Source organism: Molothrus aeneus, chromosome 9, assembly GCF_037042795.1.
Source record: "Molothrus aeneus isolate 106 chromosome 9, BPBGC_Maene_1.0, whole genome shotgun sequence".
Lineage (NCBI taxonomy): Eukaryota > Metazoa > Chordata > Aves > Passeriformes > Icteridae > Molothrus > Molothrus aeneus.
In genome coordinates, this window is record NC_089654.1 from 4,235,103 (window position 1) to 4,253,788 (window position 18,686).

Sequence of the window (18,686 nt, forward strand, 5' to 3'; positions counted from 1 at the left end):
TCCTGTCAGTGCCTGTCCCCCTCTGTGGTGTATCCATGGTGTATCCATGGTGTATCCCTGCCTTTCCCTCTCCTCTATGGATGCATTTCCCCATTTTGCTGTCCAAATAAACCTGAGTTAATCCCAGCTGGAGCAGGGATGGTGTGGGCAGGACTCACCGGGGTCACAGCTCCTGCCAGCTGCACAAGTGGGCAACTTTATTTTTAACATATTCCCAGCCTGACTTATCAGTGAAGCACTTTGAGGTAACGACTTCAGCGTGTTTGATGTTTGTTCATTTTGAAAGATGTCATTTTAAGAATTTCTGCAAGTTTCAAAACTGCCCTGTGGGAGATCTGTTCCATGCCAAAATGTCATTTCAGATTCTAAACTACATACTCCCTCATACTTTCTCTTTATAAATGTTTCACAGTACCTGCATTTTTTATCATTGCACTTTTGTGTGACCTGTGAGTTCCTTGTAACTAACCTACAAGGACTGTCTGGGGGAAGTAGTAGAATTATTTTAAATGAGTTTTTTTTCCTCTGTCAGAAGATAAAGCCACCACCCAATTATTTCTTCCTTATGTGTAGATATTTGTATTAATATTTTAAAAAATGCAGTTTTATAGTGTCACTCATAGGTCTGTGTTAAAATTAAATCAAATGTGTCCTGGGAAGTGAATGCTTAGCTTCATTTCTAACAGTTGTTAGAACCAGGCCTTATTTCTTCAGCAGCAGATCAAACTCCTGATATTTTCTGCAAGTCATCAAACTTCATTCCTGGGCCAAAATTATGTGTGAAATCCTGCTTGATGGCTTTCCTGGCAACACTATCACTCAGAGCAACATAAAAGTAACCTGAGATAATATTTACAGTGAGCACCTCTGAAACATCCTCCTCTTCCATGGGAAACACCATCAAGAGGGAATCCTTGAAATGTTCATTCCAATGCTGGCAGCATGGCGAGATGAGCATCAAGGGCAGGTGTGCAGCTCTAGAAATGGAAATGTTGGTTAATAACAGCACAAAAATGGAGTTATTGCAGGTGTAATGGCCATGAATCAGAAGCTCTTTCCAGCTCCCAGCTCTCCAAAGGTGAATGGGGAGCAGCAGCCCTGGGGAAGCCGGGTGGGCACGGGGCTGGGAGAGGGGTTTTGGGCTGTCCTCCTGCAGCACCTGTGGAAGGGGACTCAGCCACACGGCTGGGGCTTTGTTCTGCCACCTGTGATCTCTCCTGTTTAAAGCCCTTCCACTTCCCAACAATAAATATTCATTGAGCTGAGGGGCAGGGGAATGAGAGATGGAATACTTGAATTAGTGAGGGCATGAGCTTAAACCTGGGGCTCTCATATTTCAGTCTCTCTCATATATTTTGATCAGAAAATTTTCATCCTGGATCTATGGAGTCTTTGCAGAAAATGTTTTGGGCAAACTGATTTCTGCACAGCCTCCAACAAGTGCAGTGTTTTTGATGAACCACATTGTGCAGGTTAACATGCACAGCTAAAAACTTGTGGGGAGGGCAAGCCTGAGGGAAATGAGTTATTGCATCAGTCACAAAGGATCACAGGGATGTAAACTCCTCAGTTTTCACTGGGAGTGTCTCTACTGTGCACATGGAAAGTTAAACCTGCTCTTCCCACCCTGTACAGGTCTTGCTTTTGGGATTTTTTTTATTCCCTCCACAAATACCTTTGCCAGGATTTCTTGGTGCACAGAGCCCTGCATTGGATTTTCCCTTTCCACTGAGCTGTGCATGAGGTGGTATAATAAGATCTGATAGTCATATCTTTTTTATACAGCTACAAAGTCATGAACTCCAGGGCAGTATTTGCACCTCACAGCAGGCTTCAATAGAGCACTGTAATACCTCTGGCAGCCCTGGGCTGCTCTGTTAGGAGGAACACTGGGTGCCCCCGACAGTGCTGATTTAAGCTTCACAGTTAACATTATTTTTAAGGACTCAGGACACAGAAAAGCTCTGAGAAAAACTGGTTGCTTCTGTGCTTTCCCCGCAGAGCTGACACTGAGTATCAGATGTCACAGCAAACCTTTCCAGGCAGTGCTGGCTGAAATTGTTCAGAGCTGTCCTGAAAAGCAAACAACTAATGGCTTAAAATAAAAGATAAGAAAAAGAAATTTCTCCATAATTTAGCTGTCAGGAGAAAGGAACTCTGGTCTTAAGACTAAAGAGGTCTTGTGGAAAAATGTGTTATTTTTGTGCTGAACACGTTATTTTTGTGATGCTATTGGAAACTAAAACCCTGTGACATCCACCCTTCCTTTCATTTAGTTCCTTGATGATGAAGATGCGTGACCCTTCCCACCACTCCCTGCCCCCTCCATTTCCCTGGCTCTGCTCTCATAAAGATGTTTTCACTGCCAGTGGATTTCCAGCAGTGGGGAAGGTTAATGAGCAATTGGCACTGATTGCCCTTTTCCAGGCCTGGGAAGGGCAGAGCCCCACGGGGATCAGGGACACCTCCCTGGGCACAGAGAGGCCAAAGAGCAGGAGATCAGCATCCCTCTGCTTGCCAGCAGTGCTCCCTCCCTCCTTCTTCCATCATTTTTTTTCTGCAATGTGAGAAAGAATTAATTGCCCACAGTAGTCACCCCTCAGCTCTTTGTTATGGAGCAAATGTTTGTGGTTAAAGCTTTTTAACGAAGGGAAATCAGTAAATATGTTTGTCAGTACCTTGATGGCAAGACAGTGATCCCAGCCGGCAGAAATACTCTTTCTCAACCAGAAATACTCTGTCCAGCTGCTTGCAAGACTTTATGTGAGGTTGTATCAAAATCAGTGACTGGAAAATGATGAAACTGTCTTGATGATATCCCTCCAGCAGCTACAGGCCTGGAATAACACAAGACAACAAGGCTTGTTCTGAAGTCAGTGACCAATTTTTGTTTAAAAATGGCTCTTTAAACATTGAACAAATTTTGTATGAGACAAAGCACTGAGGAAAATGACAAGTTACTGTTTGTGTTGAAAGATTAATTTAATTTGTATTCAGCTCGAAATTAAAACATTGAGTTAATATACATTTAAAATGTACTGTTACCAGGAACCAGAGGCAGTGTTTTACTGTTTCAGTAGCAAGTGTTTGTAATCTAATTAAGAAATAATAAAAATAAACACAACACAAGAAAGCCAGAGGGAAATGGTCAATGAGAATAGATGAAATTTCAGAGAGTGTTTGCAGTGAACTTACAACAATAAAGGGAAGCTTGGGAAACTTAGGGGAGTTACTTTTCCTACAAACCTATTTATGGCCAAATTCTTCCCATTTCCTGTGGTTTTTTTCTTTTTTTTGTGCTCTTCAAATAAAGCCTGCATAATGCCAACAAACCATAAAGCTTGGAGACCCATGAATTGTGTAAATCAGGACTGTGGTCACAATCAAAAGCTGGGTTTGATTGCTTGGTTTTTAGAACAATAATGAATTTGTTGTGCACAGACCTGCCTATGCAGAAACTGCTGCTGGAGTTGGTGATGTTTGCCCACCCACAGCAGCTGGTGGGGACCTGTCCTGGCTCTGGCTCTGTCTGTCCCTCCAGCACTGCATCCCCATTGCAGCCTTTCCACCCAAGTGCTTTCCTCTCTGTGCTGTTCCCTGCCAGGCTTCCCTCCCTCATCTCCTTTTCTTCCCATCTCATCACCCCATCGTGCTCTTTTTCTTCATTCACAAGTCAGAGATTAGAAAAATGCACTTGTTGCTGTCAAAGCTGTTCCAGGCTCCCTTCCAGCCAAGGACTCCCAACTCTTTGGATGGTAATTCCTCAGGGCACAGTTTCCTGACCTGTTCTACTCAGTATTTATTGGGACAAACTCAGAGTGAGCCTTGGGGTCTCAAAGCCACAACTTCTGTACTTTTTCACAGTGTCTGGGTAACATACCCAAAATTCCTTGATGTAAGCACAAGTTTAGGTGAAGAAAGTCACCTCAGAACCTCTAGTTTTTAATTTAGAGCCATTATTTGAGAATGCAAGTGACATGAAGATGTTCTTTCCAAATACTTGTAGCTTTAAAGGGCTGCAGAGCATCTGAAGTGATAATTAATATACACAAATTACATAACTCCAGAATATGGCTAAGATTTGACAGTGTCTGTGTTCATTGAGAAAATAAATAACTATAAAATATTCCTATAAAGAAATATTTTTTTTTCCTTTTATCTTCTAATCAAGATGTAAATTAATAATCCCTGCTAAAATGTAAACATATTTAAGAACTATTATTCAGAAGTCCTGATGGCTTTTAACTTCATGATTTTTGAAAGTCATTTGAATACATCCCACTCTTCATCAATCATAGCTTCTCTTGTTCTGAGAAGGAACCAAAAAAGTCAGTGGTGAATGAATGCTCTTTAAAAATGGAGAGGAAAGGGCTGAGAAAAGAACAGCATGATTGTACTGCCTTGCCACTGCAGCAGATAATGCACATTGTACTTTCAAAGGGGGAGAAAATAAAAGTTTTGGCAGGCTCCACTAGAATAAGTAATTTAAAAGCTATCACAGAGCTATCTGACCAAAACCACTGGGTTTGATTATGCTTATGGGGGAAAGGAATAAAAACAAGAAAACATTTTGGACAGATTGGGTGGATTCTTCCACAGCTGATTCTGTGGTGAGATGGTCCAACAGGAGCTCATTTTCCTGCAGTGTAAGTTATGTTTATTGTGCATTATCCCCACGCTGGATCATGTAGCTCATATATTTTGCTTTATGGGACAAATCAGATAACAGTTTAAGGCTGAGGGCTAACTGACTGTATATATCCCCAGCTGGTTAAACTGCTGGTTGTCACTGGGCATCTTTCATGGGAGAGGCAATTTCAGGAGGATGAGATTCCATCTAAAAGAAGTACCTCAAGTACATTTTTGCACTTGCTCACATGCAGTATTTATTTCATAGCTATCTATGCAGAAGATAAATGTGAAAGATACAATTATTGAAAACCCCTCAGCTTGCTTGTGCCCTGTGATTCCTTTCAGCTCCAAGGTTTCAAATGATCCTCCCTTACAGAAAAAAATGATAAAAATTAATTTGGTTTTCTATAAAAGCAGTTTTGTCTATCCTTCAATTTCATGTTGCTGGAGAGGATTTCATAGTAAATGTGAAAATGTTTATATTTGATACCCCACAAGCAGCGTGACAATTACCAATTTTTGCTAAATCAATGCCAGCAAAGAGGTAATAGTAGATACTTTATAGTTGCTAAGTTTAAAATAATTCATTGAAATTAAAATATATAAATTGGATATCTTTATGGCTTTCCTTTACATGTTTAATTGGATGTTGAGAAACCAACAAATGTATTTACAGGATAAAAAGATTGGGCTATGAAGAGAAAATTGGCTGAAAGAAGTAATCTTTAATGCATGTCAACAGTGACATAGAAAATGTGAGGTTGTGATGTTATGAGAGTTATGTTGTTGACTCTGTTATACTGATATAAAGTTTATAGATTGTATTAAATTCTAGGCTTAAAATGTTCTCCCTCCTGGCTGTTGATATGTGCAGCATCCTTCCTTTTCTAATTTTCACTTCTTTATATAAAGGGATGAAAATGGGGCAGTGTCTGTTTCAGTTCAGCTGGTCTGGAGACAGCAGGGGTGGATTTCGTGTGCATTCCAGAACAATGGCTACAAACATTCTACCAGGTCTATAATGGCAGAATATTTCATAATTACACCTCACATTCCTTTCAAGTGATTCAGGTGTGCTTTAGAATCATCACAAAATCTCAGACTGGTCTGAGTTGGGAGGGATTTTAAAGCTGACCCAGGTCCAGGCCCCTGCCATGGCAGGGACATCTTCCACTGTCCCTGCCATCCCTGCTTGGATGCTCCAAGCCCTTTCCAGCCTGATCTTTGGCACTTCCAGGGATTCAGGGACAGCCACAGCTTCTCTGTGTTATACCCAGCAGTGTAACAGTGACAAAAGACAATACAAGAAAGAGATAGAAAGGTTTTTAGGTACTTAAGCATACTGAGTTAGACAACTTCCACTTCCAGGGATGCTCAGGCCTGCAAACTGCTCCAAACCAAGGCTGTTCCAAAGCCGCCCAAATCTTAAAAAGAACAAAGAGGCAATGAATTGAAAACCTGACATTTCCTGTTTCTCTGAGAAAATATCTTAAAGTACACCAACACAAACAATCTGTTTTTCTGCTACTTTAAGATGGTATCTGCACTGGTCCATGGGCAGGATTTTGCCCTGTGTCTATCCAGCACTGCAGATATGTTTTCCTCCCAAGCTGATTCCATAACCCTGTGCTACTCTGCTCTCTGTAATTGTACTGATCCATAGCATACTGGGTTTTTTTTCCCATTTGACCTTTGCTTTTCACTGACATTTGCAAAATGTGACTAAGTTGAAACCAGACTAAATAGATGTTAACAGCAAAATCTTTTTGCTGCTGTTTCTATTAAAAAAAAAATCTATTTTCTAGAACTGCAGAATGCGAGGACAAATGCAAAAGTTCTGATATTTGCCATTACCACAGCACATCCAAATGCAATTAAAGGCATTGACCACTTGCTTATTTTTATGTGCTGATTTACACAAATCTATTCAAAGTAATGAGAAGCCCAGCTGGTACAAATCGTTACCAAATGCCTTTCGTAGCCACCTTTAGCCAGAGAACATTTGTTCTACGTTAACTGAGAACAAACTGTTTCAAATCATGCTGCAGTCCCTCAGAAGTATTAGACACACATTTATCAACTGTTTTGAAAGGCAAAATTAATTTACATGCTTCTCCAGCAGCAGATGTGTGTTCTGACATGTCGTGGTACAACCGAGCCCAGCGCCTCAGTGCAGCTCCACAGCTTTTGGGTGGAGGGGACATTTCCTCACTGGGTAAAGCAACCTTGGCAGCAAAAGCTGCTCAACAACCTATTTATTAGTATCTGCACTCCTCCCCTGCTGTTATATTAATATAATGAATTGTTCACAGGTGCTCCAAATGAGGTTTAGATGATCGCTGGGAGCTTTGTTACTCAGACAAGCCAAATCGAAAGGAGCAGATGCAACAGTCCCCCAGCAGAAGTACAAAGTATGACTTAATGAAGGTCATTCTGCACATTTTGGCCTTGGCGACCCTATGAACAATCAGACTGTCATTATTTTACTGTTTCTAGACAGAAAAGTGATTGCTTCTTGCCCACTTGCCTTGATTTTTTTTTAGTTGTCTTTATTACATCATTGGGAGCTCTTAATTGCATTTAATCCTACTCTCTTTTAGCTAAAATGAGATAGTTCCCATATGATTGTTGTTAATCCATGCTCTAAGTCATGCTTGAGCTTTAATGCTCTTTTTTGTAGCGATGGTTAAATCACAATGTGTATTCAAGCGCTGGGCCAGGTGAACAGACAGCAAAATGGACATTCCCAGCTGGATATGCAAAATGGGGAGAAGAGAGGAGTTGAAAATGATACCAGATGCATGGCCTGAACATTTCCTGCAGGTAATAGTGGTGCTGTCCAAATCCTGTGGTTTTCTTCTCTGCCCCCTTGTTTGGTGGCAGATACAAACTAACCCAATGCCATTATCCCCAGAAGGCCTGTGTATGCACTTACCTTTGCAAATGTTGATTCACTCCATTAAAAGTCTTCTCAAAGGCTGTCCAGGAGCTGCAGAACCTGGGAGATGAGGAATTGTCACAGGTGTGTCTTTGGGAAATGGAGGTGTCAGCCTAGCAGAGACCCAGGTCCTTCCCCCTGACTCTGCCACAGATCTCACTGGGATTTTGGAGAAAAGCTCATTTATGCCTATTCCTTATGATGGAAAAAGGGGTGAGGATTTTTTTTCTTAGTAGCGTTTTTAGATGTGTTTAGTTCATGCATTTCTGAGATAAGGCTTTTCCCTTGCTTTATGTCTTACACTGCTCATCATAAAGGGATTGTGGTCTCGGCTGGAGCCTCTCAGTGCTGTAATAATTGCAATAAATGTGAGGGCTACTGCACCCAAAGTGCTCCTTAATGTCCTTCTGTCCCCAAATGGGAATGAGAAGAGGCTCTTTTCCTTTTTTTTTTTTTTTTTAAAGGGAATGCACTAAGGTCACAACGTGCATCAAAGGTCTGTCACTCAGCCCTCCACTAGGCAGGCTCTCTAACATGCACACTTTGATAGTTCAGTGACAGATCTCACCAAGGAGAAAGGACAGCATTTTAACCTTGAGTACACATTGCAGGAGAAAATTGCACAGGGACAGAAAAGCTATGTACAGCTCCTGTGCAATGAGCCGAAGAAAAGGATCTTCATTGGGCTTTCCATCTAGAGGGGCCTTGGCAAGGAGCTGCCAGATGCTGTTGTTTTGTTAAAGGTGGGGGTTACTGTGCACTCATAGTGGCTGCAAGGGGTCAGTGGTGGAATTCCCAAGAGGATACCACTCCTGCCTGCAAATATTACTGAGGAGAGTGAGACTGTAGTGCAAACATGAGCACAATATTGTTAGTTGTCCCCAGAAAACACATCAGCTTTCTCCTTTCTCAGTAGTGACCATCCTTCTTTGCTCCAACAGGACACACTGCATTCAAGATTAGGTATAACCTAACTCTTGGGTGAGTTTTAGTGTGAAAAATGTGTCTATCGGATGCTTTTCTGGCTTGGGCTTTGCCAGACTTTGTTTATATATGTTTACACTGGACTCCTGGGGGCAGGTGTCTCATTTCTATTGGGCTTTGAGGCAGAGGCCACAGAGTGAGCACAGAAGTAATTGTTGGATCCAACCATGAAAACTGCTATTACTTGGTTTCTCTGTGACATCTGTTACATCCTGTTGTGCATGTGATGAGAGGCAGATTTTGTTTCATTTCAGAATCTGTTGGTGAGCATGAATAGTATCTAAAATAGTTGATGGCTCATCAAAACACACATAAAAGCCATTCTTCCCCAGCTCAGCTTCAGCAGGTGTAGCAAATCAGGGCTCTGCAGCAGGAGGGTTCAGTTCCCAGCCTGTGGCAGAGGCAAAGCTGGGAGTAGGTGTGTCAGGCAGACTGCAAAACCCCCTGTTGGACCAGCAAAGGAGGAGCAGCAGAAGTGGGAGGGTGCATTTACGGCTACCTGGCTACGAGTATCAACAACCTGTGTTTAATTTCAGCAGATTTTCCCAGTGTCTGCACATTCTCCCATCCCAGCTGGAGGCAGGGGGGTCGTGTCCCCAGCACAGATATGGACAGCACCAGGCAGGGCTGGAGCATACGTTCCCACAGATTCGGGGTGGCCACGGGGCCGCGGGGCTGGGGGAGCTGCTGCACAATCCCGTTTTCTCATCCTGGCATATGTGCTCCTGGTCACATTCCGGAGCATTTTACAGCTCTCCTCCTTCCTCATCAACAGGCCAGATGGATCTAGTCTTGCCTGCCACCCACTCCTGAGCTGTGCTGTTTATTGACATTTGTTACTCCCAAGGACTTGTATTTGAGCAGAAGGTAAGTATTCAGTTGGCTGCTATAGGTCTTTTGTAATTCATTAGCTATTTAATCAAATTTTGGCTTCTTTTTTTTTCCTTGCTAAAGATCATGTCTATGATTTATTGAAGTCCTGAGTGAAAATATTTAATATCAAAAACTTTGTTTTTTAAACAATATGGATTTTCCCTGCTCTGAAAGCTGACAAACATCTTGGTGTTCTTCAAATTTATTTTTCTGTTGAGGAAACAAGATCATTGTAAAGGAGATATGCATAGGCAGATGTTGATGAGAAATGAAGGCATCAGAAAGGAAGGAGCTATGTGGCTTAACAATACCTCAGATTTCTTTTTATTCTATGTGTAACCTTGATTCCATGTAACTTCTCTGGAACCTGATGCTGCTGGTTTGGGCAGTTTTGTTAGAGGTTGGCACAGAGATTCAGTCTTTAATGCATAGTACACGTGAGAGGCTTCCAAAAGTTGCCACGATGTGTGTTTAGCATCTAAAACTGGAATTTGGCCCTCACGTTGGGATGAAGGGGTGCCAGTGAATTCCCCAATTTGCTGAGTGTTATCCTGATTTGGAGAAATACCACCTTAGCCACAGGAACCACATATCTGAAAAAGTATAATCTCTTCTGTGTATATGCTGTGTAGTCTCAAGCTGGACCTTAAGCATATGACAACTGCCAGTCTTTAAAAAATCTCATTTGTTAACGTTCTTTGGAATTATCCTGGTTTTGTGGCAGTGGATGAGGACTCCATAACCAGGTTGTAAAGATTCTGTCTTGGTTCTGTCATAATTTCGTATTAAATGTGAATAAGAATGCCAGGAATGAAAAAAGACATAGACATTTAGGAACCTAAATTCCAGTGAGTGCCAGTGAATAGTTTTCTAATATAAATAAATAGAATGTATTTGAGATATTCTTTTAAACCTCAGTGTTTTGGCTCAGGCTAACGTTATAAACTCTTTCATGTGAAGGATTGTCTTTTTAGATAAACAGCAAAACCTCTTTAGAAAGGAAGCCCTGATCTAGTTGACACCTATAAATTTATTACAAAATAAAAATACTTCAAACATCCTTCATTTAAATTGTTATTTGAAGATTTATATTATTGCATTGAGTTGCTATGGTGGCACTTGCAATTTCCATTCCTGCCTGGAAAGCGTAAAGAGAAAAAAAAATATGAATAGCAAACATCAGAAAGTAATGATTTGTCATGTTTTGAAATGTATTACAGAAATATCAACTTAGGCAAATATGTTTGGCTGAACTCTGGCATGCTGCCTGGAGCTGAGGCTTCCAGACTTGTGCAGAGCCTCAGTGTGTGCAGAGCCTGGGGATTGGGAGCTCCAGGGTCCATCCTCCCCGCTGGACAAGGGAAAATGGACATCCCAGAGTGGCTTTACCTGGACATCAATTTCATGGTGCTTTTCAGGGGTCCCAGAAGTGCTGAGAGCTTGTATTGGAACTGGCACTTGTTACTGTTGAGATGTATGTGGAGGTAGGTCCTGAGTTCAGCAGCAAGTGAAGCAGCCCCACAGAATTCCTCAGTCCTTGGCCCAAATGTATCCCACAGCCTGAAGGGTGGAGTGGTCAGTGTCAGCTCCACTTTGTCATAGAACCACGGAATGGTTTGGGTTGGGAGGGATTTTAGAGATTATTTACAGCTCCAAAGCCCCTGCCATGGGCAGGGACACCTTCCACTATTCCAGGTTCCTCCAAGCCCTGCCCAGCCTGGCCTTGGACACTTCCACGGATTCAGGGGCAGCCACAGCTTCTCTGGGCAACCTGGGCCAGGGCCTCACCACACTCACAGGAAAGGATTTTTTCCTAATATCCCATCCAACCCTGCCCTCTGGCAGTTTGGAGCCATCCCCCCTCATCCTGTCACCATGTACTCTCATAAAATCAGCAAGCAGCAGTGGCAAAAGAGTCAATAATCAGCAGCTGTCAAAGAGGGATTATATCCATCCTTGGATGGTTCTGAAATAGCAAAAGGGAACATATGCAGTGCTATCCAGAGAATGGTTTGGGTTGGAAGGGACTTTAAAGATCACCTCATTCCAACTCTGCTGCCATGGGCAGCGATGTCCATGAGCTGGACTCAGAGACATAACGAGAGAGTAAAGGAAAGGTCAGAAATGAAGCATTAAAGGCAAAGAAATGTACAGGTTACTATTTAAATAAGAGGTTTTAAAAATGTATTATTATTAAAAGGAAAATGATGAAAAATTGATTTCATACTTTCAGATATAGCTTTATGTAGCAGTGGGCTCAGCTAACTCAAAAGTGGGCTAAGCAACTTCCAGAGGAAGGTGTCAGGAATCCTTTCCAGTGCCTAACAGAAATAACACATTAAAATCTTACTTGAAAATGCCTTTTTCAGCTAGTGCTTATAATACCATGCTGAGGGCACGTTTCAGGATGAGTCTGAGGTTAAAAAAACACCTACTGAGTAACCAGTGGCACTTGCTTCAGCACTTGAGTTTTCCTCAGAGGTCTTCCATCCAATTATTGGCCAGATCCAGTGATATTTAACTTATCAGATCTGACAAGAGCTGAACCCAAGGTAGACTGACTGCCTAAACATTTATTTGTGTCAATGACACGTTTAAAACTCTCTGCTCTGTCTAAATATTTAAAAGGAAATATAAAGAGGAAAATGTAATGTGACATAAGAGGAAATGAAAAACAACCTTACTTGCTGAGGACATTCACTACACACAATTGCTGTCTCCTGAATACCTGTTATTTTGGCAGAAATTGAGGGGAATGCAGCTCTAAATATCGTGTTCATCTGTCTCTTTTTAACAAAAAATGATTTTTACAATGGCAAGTGGATCTTTTGCTGTCAAAATCACGGAATATGACAACAGCCAAGATCTTTAGGAACCTCTGAGACTGAAGTTTCCAATTGTAAAAGCTACATCTAAAAATGATGTACTTATAAATATGTACTTATTGAAAAGAAGCTGCAGTATTGTCCAAATCAGAGAGCTTAAATGTGTCAGCTGCTTGTAAAAGTAGACAAAATCCTAAGAACAAAGTATAATAAGGTTTTTTTTTTACTGAAGAAGTGGAGCATTTAAACTTTTCAACTCCCCTTTTATTCTCTAACCCAGAGTAAAGCCAAATTTTGGAATTCTCTGTGAAGCAGATAACCTCTATTTTCACAGTAGAAATACATTTTCCTTAGTAGGTACCCTTTGCTTTCAGTTTATGTGTATTTAAAGCAGCGTGAGCACTCTGCAAGGTAGTGCAGAACCATGTGGGCTTTCAGGATGTAAGGGATGCTGAACATTTTCTTCACCTGTGAAGTTCTCCTAGAAAGGAGTTTATTAAATTCTGAGGTGTCTCTGTGTGGATCATCAGTGGTGTCTGGGGGGAATGAGAGAACAACAGAACTCAGAATGTGTGCATAAATCATGCTCTTAGCAACATGTTCTCTGTTGGAACCTGACACTTATGTTTGCAAAAGCAAACCCTCTCTAAATTAGTTTGCAGTTAATTGGCTGTGAAAGGAAACACACCTTGCCAAAAAGGATTTGAAATATGAAGCAGTTTGGATTTGTGAAGGAGTTGATCACTATTCTTGGAGAATCACAGACTCTTTCATGGGCATCTGGGAAATAATGTGGTTCATAATCTCCAGTGCTTTCACAAATTCCATTATTTGGCAGGACAGACATCTACTTGCTGCCATCTACTAGAAGATAAATTGATTTTGGAGGGGCAGTCTTGGACTGTTTGTTGGAGCTGCTCATTTGCAGCTGAGGAAAGTGTTTGCAGCAGGGTTAGTTCAGTAATATTTTGAATATGTGAAGGAGAATAATAGGGGCTACCAGATAGAATTACAAGATCTTGTTTCTATTTTTTCTCCCAGGACTCAAAATTGAATGAATGGCCACATATATAACAATAATTAGTGTTTATGTATGTGCTTGCCTGTCTCTGGGGTCCTTCCAAGCATTCCTGGAGAAATTCTGATAGGAGGCTTCTGATATACATGTGGTAGGGATGGACATAAAAGGAGTATAGGTTGACTTATCCAAGATCACAGACTAGTCAGTGACAAAGCTGAGATCTGAACCGAGCTCCTGAATCCCTTTTTGCATGTGTAACTACGAGATTTTGCAAACTTTGTTGAGATGCATGAAAGGAAGCTTTCCCCTGTGACCAAACCACAATACAGTAGAGGGTCTACCTTCAGAAACCAGTGATGAATCTCTGGAACATTCAAGACTTAATTCTATTTTTAAGTATTTCCGTGTGCTGGCTTTTAATAGAGAGATGTCAGTGATATTTTTTGGGATAATGCATTTTCCACCAGATTTCACTATGGGTGCAAGAATTATCATAACCTCTTCCTGATATGTCACTGCCAGAAAATAGAGCAGCTTCCCATTTTTCATGAGGAGCTGCCAAATTTTTTCTATACAGATCTTTTTTGGTTGGCAAGAGCAGTGTTCAGCAACATATTCTGCTCAGTCACCTGAGGTATGTCTGAGGAAGTATCCCAAGAGATCTTTAGTGGAATAAGAGAGCTGAGTTTCTTTGTATTTGAGAAAACTGAGGATGAAACCAAATCATGATTAATTCTCCTGCTGAATGGCAAAAAAGGAGCTCACTGTGTGGCTACAGCAGTAAGGGATGGGCTACCATAGTTACTGATAATGCAGCAGATACTATTTTCAGTCAGTGCCTAATTGCCTTAGAGGAACTTATTAAACTGAAATCACTATTGTGTGAGGAGCTATTCACGTAGAGGATCTCCAGAGTGATCAAGATGATCCTGCTGTGGGCTACAATATAGATCAGTAAATGTGAAAAGGGGTTTTGTGAGAAGGCTGACATCATGAGAGCTCACTTGGCAAGGGATGGGTCTGCACGTTGTGCTGTATTTTAGTAAGATGTTAATAGCAGAAATAATGGCTCTCTTTTAGATATTAAATTCCCCCTCCAAAAATCCCACTTGAATCCAGCAAAGTGTAACATTATGGATCTTTCACTTCCAGATTCTTTCAAAGCACCAACAAAAACTCATTCTCAGACATCCCTCAAAATTTCTTTGTACCATTATTTGGTAGCCCTTTATAATCAGCACAGCTTGAGATACCTTAATTAGTTTCATGAAGGTAAGGCCCATATTCCATCTCAGGAAATGTCCATTTCTCATTAATGCCAGTGGCTGTCACACATGGGCACTCACAAGAGCCCTACAGGGTTTTTGGCCAGTGGTTTGCCATTTTTGCAGGATGATGCTGGTTTTACAGTGTGCATTCTGCCTGAGCATTCCATGTGAGAAACCTACAGGCTTGCAGCTGGGCAGCACTGATGCTGATTAACTTGCCTCTGAAGTGAAACTGGGAAGTTTTTTGATTACTCTTCTCCTAGGGAGTCAGAAACTTTGACTGTGAATTATCAGTGAATTCACTGTCAACAATTATCCTGCAAATTATCTCTTATTTGCAGGTAAACATTTTTGCTCTGTGGGGTGCAGTGGTTTACTAGCAACTGCAGTGCTTATTGAAATTGGATAGTATAACAAATTACTTAGAATCCAGGTCTATCCAGGTCTACAGGTATCAGTGGTGGATATTTTAATGTTGTTTCGAGGCAATTCTTTAAAAAATTTGTACAGTGCTCTTGGTTGGAAGATTGAATTCATCCTTCTCTCCACTGATGTGTATAGGAACACTTAAAAATATTCTGATCATTGTCCTGTTAGAACAAATCTATTCAGGAGCTCAGCTGATCCTACTTTCCCTTTAGTTGTTTTAGCAAGTAACAAGTGACTGAGAGCTGCACAAGTGACTACTGCAAAAACAGTTGAGAATTACACTTCTAGGTTTTGATCTTCAGCTCCTCCAGCTGTTCAGAGGAAATGAAATTTTTGGCCTACAGGTCTTAATATGTAACTCTTAATGGTTTATCACATAATTGGTGATGGCATAGTGCATCATCAGAAAGGAGAATATAGGAATGATGAGTTTAAGCTTTACAGATAAACACAAACGAAAGCTGTCAGTCTTCACACCAAACTTCTTGCTCCTTTGCTTCTTGATTGTGTTTTTCAGTGGAGAGAAGGAACTGTGACCAAATATATGTTCTCATGTGAGAGTTTGTGTTGCAAAGTTATGGCCTAAAAAATATTTTACATTACACCAGAGCAGATTGCTTATGGCAACTCCTGCATAATGAAGGAACACAATGAAGAACTGCAGTGCATATTGCTCTTCAGGTCTGTTCTATTTTCATAGTTGTTTTTTTTTTAAGTAGAAAATTGCATAGTATAATTACAAGTTCATTTGCATTCGTATTACAAGCTGTGAGCTAGTAGTCTTTTATATTTAAAAAGTATTATTAGCAAGTGTGACTTGCATCCATACATTCCAGAAATGAATGGGAATGAAGTTTCATACTACTCAAAGTTTCCTCTCTACTTAGTCAGCTGCCAGCACCCCTCCTGTAAACTCCAGGACCTCAGTGAGGCCAGCAACATGATAAATGCAACTTCATTTTATTGTGCACTGGTCAAAGGGTAAGAACAGCTCAATTACTGTTTTCCCCCAAAAAATTGCCTTTTGGGAACTAAGGGCCACCAATATTTTATTTGGCCTAATACGTATAGACAAGCATGTCTCCTCAAGGATGCTGTCTATTATTTCCTAATGAAAAAAATTACCTTATTTCTCCTTTAGTTCTTTGTCTTCCTAGGTGGTGAAATTCTCATCAATAGGAAATTTTGCTGCAATGAAGTTGACTACTTACTTCTTTTAATTCACATTAGAATAAGTGGGTTCAACTGAGAATCTGACCTTTCATTTCTGTAATAAATTGAAATGCAGAAAACAGGTCTATAGTGAAAAGCTCCATTGAATCAACTACTTCTATAAATGCGGCTTGAATTCTGAATTTTTTATCTTGTAAATGTTAGTACATGACATTATCTTTTATGCTTAATACCTAATGTGCTGCAGAAAGAATGATTGAGGGAGATGAAACTGATAATAGTTGAGAATGTTACCAGATCTGTGCATGTACGTCCAATCAATCTGTTCACTCAGCCTTTCCCTGTGCTCCCTGCCCTGTTAAGTGTGTTGCCACATTGGTTCAGCTCTCCTGCCTGTCAGGTGGAGGTAATATAACCTGTGGACATCTTTCTACCTTGTGAGCATCCTGGTGATCCCTGCCCGGCTGTCATCCCGGGGTGTGCACATCAGCAGCTGGGTACCTGCGTGTCCTCAGAACATCTCGCTGTAATTCCCGATCAGATCCAATCCTCTCTAATGGGCTGAGCCCTCTTCCCTGTCAGCGCAGGGAGACGTGGCCACTCAGCCCCGGGGGGTAAATCAGATCTATCTAGAGGCTGCAAAAAGCTTTTCTTTTAGTCATTTACCTCGGTTAGCGAGAGCAGCGCTGCTTTTATGCATTGATTGGAGATAATACTGGTGAAATGGCAATAACCTGGCAAATGGACTTCTCTCTGTATGTAAATCCTTTCGGGAAGTGCATGACAGCCTCTGTTTTCTATGGGTCTCCGTTTGTAAAGAAGCTGTTATCACAGAATAAGTTTAATGGGTCGTGAATTTTGTGTTGAAAGGAGAGTCTCTCCATGACTTCTGATCCGCCTGCAACAGACCTATTGGCTCGGCAGCGAGTGCATTAGGCTAAATATGCTTCCTCCATTGACTCTGAAGGTAACAGCCCTAAATGCCTCATTAAATTTTCATGGGTGACTGCGAGAAGCCATGAGAAAAGCAGCACACTGGTGGTGGCGGCGGGGCCCCCGGCCCGGCCCCCGCCCCGCGGCCGTGCGGGGGGAGCCGCGATGGCGGGGCCGTGCCCCGGCTCCACGCGCGGGCAGCGGCCACCCCCGCCCCGGCTGCCCCGCTGACCGCCCTCCCTGCGCTCCGGGGAAGCCCTGGAGCCCCCGGGGAGCCCCCGGTACCAATTGCCCCCCGGCCGTGCTTGAGCGCGGTGCTGCGGGCAGGGCGGGGGGGGTCTCCATGCGCTCCGCTCCGCTCGCCCGCGGGGGTGCCCCGGAGGCGATGAGAGGCTCGGGACGCGCCGAGCGCCCCCGCCCCGAGCGGGAACGGCCCCGCCAGCCCCCTCCTCGCCCGTCCCCCTCTCCCTGCCCAGCTGCACAGCGGCGCTGAGACCCCCAGCCCTGGGAGAGGAGGAGGAGGAGGAGGAGGAGGAGACCGACCCCTCATCAGCCGCGTTCCTCTACCGCACACCTCCCTTTTCCCCTCCCTCTGGCCTCAGCGCCGCGCTGGCGGGGCCGGAGAGGGCAGGCGGCGCGGGAAGGCGGCTCTCCCAGCATGGACGGGCCATGTGTATCCTAAGGAATAACAGCAGCTGCTGCGCCCACGATGGGGAGCAGAGGAATGCGAGGAGGAGAGGGCTCGCTGGGGCAGGTGAGAGAGCCGGTCCCTGCTCCCCTGCGCGGCGCGGCGGCAGGTGCGGGTTTGGGGGCTCTGCGGGGCGCGCTGCTCCTCCTGCGAGCGAGGACCCCCTCCCCGCAGCAGCAGGGAAGGGCAGCTTTTCTCCGAAGGAAGTTTATTTTTTGCCCGTTCTTCTCCCCTCCCGCTCGCTCCCGTCCCCCCGAGGCGGGGAAAGGGCTGGAATCCCCTGCGAGTCGCGGGAAGTTGCCGGCTGCGGGGGGAGCGCCGTGCGAGGCTGCCCCACAGCCAGCCGAGCTCTGGGGCAAAGGGCTGGGGGCGCTTTCGCCATCGCCCGCAGCGGGGCAAGTAAAAAAAGAAATTAAAAAAAAATCGAGGAGGGAGTCACAGACGCGATGCGGCTGCGGGATTCCCCCCGGCCACCCCCGCCGTGCCGGGGGTCCCTGGGATGCGCCGCTCTGGAGAGCCTCGGCTGCTGCCGCCCCGCAGCTGGAAGCGCCGATCGGTCGCGGTAGTGCCGCTTGCCGCGGGAAGCGCCCCCCGCTGCCGGGCTGGGAGCCGGCTGAGGGCTGGGAGCCGGCTGAGGGCTGGGAGTCTGCTGAGGGCAAGGAGTCTGCTGAGGGCTGGGAGCCGGCTGAGGGCTGGGAGCCGGCTGAGGGCTGGGAGTCTGCTGAGGGCTGGGAGCCGGCTGAGGGCTGGGAGCCGGCTCGGCTGCGCCGGCGCTGCCCTGCCCGGGAAGGTGCGGCAGGGCCGGGGGACGCCGCGCTGAGGAGCGGCGGGGAAATGGCGCCCGGAGCGGGGCGGAGGGGCCGCTGGACGCGCGGCGAGCGGGGCGAGCTCGCCCTCCCAAGCCGGGGACCCTCTGGGGACC

The 18,686-nt window shown here is 43.9% G+C and overlaps 1 protein-coding gene across 14 annotated transcripts in view; it reads left to right on the forward strand.

The window, feature by feature from the left end:
• The window catches only part of DAB1 (DAB adaptor protein 1), a 414,794-nt gene that overhangs the window by 253,026 nt on the left and 143,082 nt on the right, over positions 1–18,686 (forward strand). For 2 of the 14 annotated variants that reach the window (XM_066555487.1, XM_066555489.1), the window contains exon 1: positions 17,697–17,830. The exons of the other annotated variants lie outside the window; for them this stretch is intronic. The gene's annotated coding sequence lies outside the window, so the exon portion shown is untranslated. Of the gene's footprint in view, positions 1–17,696; positions 17,831–18,686 lie in introns of those variants that run through there. 14 annotated transcript variants of the gene reach the window in all.